Source organism: Poecilia mexicana, unplaced genomic scaffold, assembly GCF_051168715.1.
Source record: "Poecilia mexicana isolate PSO_F unplaced genomic scaffold, ASM5116871v1 scaffold_22, whole genome shotgun sequence".
NCBI classification, from domain to species: Eukaryota; Metazoa; Chordata; class Actinopteri; order Cyprinodontiformes; family Poeciliidae; genus Poecilia; species Poecilia mexicana.
Window position 1 is genome coordinate 6,445,896 of NW_028263391.1, and position 4,169 is coordinate 6,450,064.

The following is a 4,169-nucleotide window of genomic DNA, read 5'->3' on the forward strand; positions in this document are numbered from 1 at the left end:
AGGCGAGGAGGTAGTCGTAGTTCATCCAGAGCTGGGGGAAGAAAGGGGGTTGACCTCTGGGCTGACCGCTGCAGCAGGCTGACCCCTCTGACCTTTTCCTAAAGACCCTCAGTTCCCATGCTGGATCTCACCATTACTAAACTTTCAGTAGGTCAGATTATTATTATTATATGTTTTGTTCCTATTTTTTTAAACACAAGACAACAGCACCTCCACCTGAAGCATGTCTCACACCGCAGCTGCTCCTCCAATTTGTTTGCTCCATTTTTGCTGCACCTGCTCCATTTTCTCTGAAGTAAACAAAGGAGTCCTCAGGCTCTTCAAACAAGCCCAGGGTGGGGGAAGTACGCTGAGAGGAGGTTAAGGGGGGGAGGGAGATTGAATAATTTGACTGAGACATGTGAGCCACAGTGCAACAATGCTGTTAAAGGGCAAAATAAGAGAAAGGTGGGGTGGGGAACACCACGCTATCTATTCAGGAATCCGTTTCTCCACCAGACGGCAACGTGTTCATCTTCATTTTCTTGATGCCTGCTGGTTATTAGGGGTATTTAGTCAGTAGTGGCTCTTGGAGAAAAGAGGACGGGGAGAAAAAAGGTGCAGCAGGTCAATAAAATGGCATTGTTAGCTCACTGAGCTACACCAGTGAGTATTTTAATGAAGACGTATTGATCTCCTCCTGACTCATTTGGACCCACATGTCCCCTAATTTGTAAACAAGAGTTCACGATTTTAGACTGTAGTTTTAAAGGGGCGGTATTATGTGTTTTCCCGCGATTTTAGCTAAATCACGTAATTATGTCGCCTTAGTAACAGCCCTTACTAAGGCTGTGTGTAAAAGAATAATTTAGTAAACGAGTACTCTATCGATTATTCTGATGATTAATCGAGAACTCGGATAAAAAATGAGAGAGAGGGAAAGAGAGAGAGGCAGAAGTTTCCCGACCAAAACGGGAGACTTGACAAGTATGCGTCCACAGTGTTCAGTTTATCCGCTCACCTAAAGTGGACGGTGGGCTGCTAGCACTTAGCAACAACTCAGACGGATGTGAGCTGCACAACCTGTCCGTCCTAACAAGGTGCGGTATATAATAAAACATAGATTAACGAAACTTCGAGGCAGATAAATTTCCCTTGAGGGGTCGCGGTACTGAATCATACAGAAAATGCTGTCCATATCAAACATGACGTAGGAGAAATTTGACTTCGCCTTGAAAACGGGTCTTGGAATTCGGTCTTTCCGAAACGACGTCACATCAACATTAACAACATTAAAGAATAATTACTTGGCAAAACAAAATTGGAGATATCTCAAATTGTAATTTTAACTGGTCAAATTTTGACCAGTCAAAATTCCTTTTCAGATATCTCCAAATGAATTAGAGATGTAGCTTTTCTAATTTAAGATATCTTAAATTAACATTCTGACTAGTCAGAATGGCGTTATTGACTAAACCGAATTTATGTTGAAACGGCCTGCCATACCACGTGGAGCCTTTCTCCCGTCCGCACGTCGGTTCAGGCTGCTCACGTCACGTGAGGCGTCCAGCGCGGCTCTTCGTGGACAACTGCTAATTATGGCAACTCTCAGCAAGCTGCGCCACGGAAGGCCTGTGAGCACGAAGACGCTTGGAAATAAGCATCTCGCATTCCAGCTGGAGTTTGAGATGCTTTATTGCGCTGACAACATGGCACCGAGGCAGAGAGCCAAGCCAAATCAGCAGCAAAGCAACATATTATTACAGCATTCTTTTCTCTTTTCGAGCGTTACGGGGCTGGGAGAAGGAAATCTGTAACCCTGGGATTTATTCCACTTTTCTCAAAACAGCACAGTCAGAGCGTTGGCTCTCAGAGGAGGAAAACGTGACATTTTCAGGATCTTTTCCCGTTTTAATTGTTTGCACTTGTAGCTCATGATGGATGTATTATTTTCCATCCGTACATCTATGTATTGATTGCTTTTATCCAGTTTTCCTTGCAGTGTTGCAGAAGAGTTGCTGCCTATCAACTCTTGGCCAAGTGGTACTTGGCCAAGAGTTGCAGGCCCAGATATGAAGCAAAAAGGAGAAGCACAAACAAAGCAAACAAAAGTTGCCATGAGCGACATATTTAGAGAGTGCTGAACAACAGCCATCATAGACAGCAGTGACAGCAAGGTCTACAGCTTAAAACTGAAGATTTACATGGGGATCAATCCAGCAAGGAGGAGGAAGGAAAATGAAATGTTCTTTTGTAGCTTGGAGACTTAGCAAACCGGGATCCTACTCGTGTATTTAAAAGCCCTCAATGGCTCTCTCAGTTATGTAAGATCACTTGAAATTGACTCTCTTTTGACCTTCAAAGCACAACTCAAAACTCATCTGTTCAAGTTAGTCTTCACACTTTAATTGTGCAGTTATTTTGTGTTTTTTTGTTTTGTAGCCATTTCTTTACTGTTTTATTTGTGTTTTTAATGCTGTAAAGTGTCCTCTGGTGTTTTGAAAGGCGCTGTCAAATAAAATGCGCTGTCAATAATGATCATTATTGTTATTATTATTACTTGTGACAAAGAAAAATGCTTCTACAACAATAAAACCTGTACCTACAAATGCTCTGATTTCCCCCAGTGAGCCATCAAAGTAGCTTTACATTAGTAAGCAATTAAACGATTTTTGCAAGTCTCACTTTTCTCCGCATAATCAGTCCATGTTTGACTGTTTGAAAAGAAAGAAAAAAAAGTCTCTAATTTACGATAAAATAGCAGTAAATACGGTAAATTAGAGACTTTTCTTTTTTAACATTGTGCTCAATAACAACAGAGCTGTGGCAAGACGTCTACTGGGGACATCCACATTTCCTCCAGGTGACTTTTTGACCAAACGTGTCTTTGCTTTCCTATCACCAAATGGCTACGCGTCAATTTGACATAAGTTTCTCTTTTTGGCAAGAAAACAATTTATTTTTTTTATCAACACCATTCGACAATCTGAGACTTCAAGGTGTCAAAGTAACAGACTGCATGTCATCGTCTGTATATAAAAGAGTAAAATTAATCTTTAAGAATGTGACTAAAGTCCTTCTGGCACCAGAAAATGCAAAATATTATTTGGAAAAACATTTAAAATGGCTGATGTTTTTTGTTGTTGTTCCATACTCAAAGTTTGTAGGTTTTGAGTTTTATATTGTATTCAACCTCCATACTTAAACCAAAATGTCAGATAAAAAGATACATTCAATTTTACGCAAAAAGTCAAAAAGTTTATAATGTTAAAAATCCAAAGCGTTCATCTTCTGTGATGATGAATTTTACAAGAAAATGCTGAATTTTACCCCAGTAAACTCATACGTGTTCTGAATTGTTTGTGCTCTTCAGATCCATCCTCCGAGCCTAATTTACAAACATTTCATGAAAATATAATTTTTCCATGAGTCACTTATATGAAGGGCACAGATGGTTCTGAATCCATAAGTGTGAAGCATTTGGACGGCGCTGCATTGCGCTGAGATGTCAGAAAGTCAGCAGAGTTTCAGAGGACTTTCGCCATCTATCGAGCCTTTTCTGCTGCAGAGAACAGAAGATGGTGGTAGCTTTTTGGGGGTTTTTTTAAAGCAAGTGTCGCATAAGAAAAGGTCACAGGAGACAAGAGGAAGTCAGTTGTAGGCATTACCATCCATCACTTTTCAACATCCTTTACAAAATTATAAAAACAGGAACACAGTTAAGCATCACAGTTAAGCGCCGTCTCCCAAAAGTGGATTTCTGTTTGACTTGAGCTTTGCGCTGTAAAGCCCCGGCAGTCTGTGCTCTTCTTTACCCAGATGTCTGTGGAGCTGTGCTGGGATTCTGGAGCTCAGCACTGAGCTACAAGATTCACTAACAGGAGATTTACAGGAGATTTTTTATTTTTATTTTTTTTTAGATTTGAGAACAGGCCTCCAGCTGAAGCACTGAGCAGTGAACGTTGAACTTTGACAAATTCTTTCCTCCCCCAGAAGTGATGGAATGAAGGATGAACTCTTGCAGCGTGAACCTTTTTAGTGAAGTAAACCTCCAGGAACCCAACTTTGTACTCTGACAAATAAGAGCTCTTTTCTCTATGAAGAAATACACGGTTATTTTACTATTTCTCTGTTGCTTTGACAGGGAAACGCAGATTGTTTCATTTTCAACTTTCTTTTTTTTTATTTAA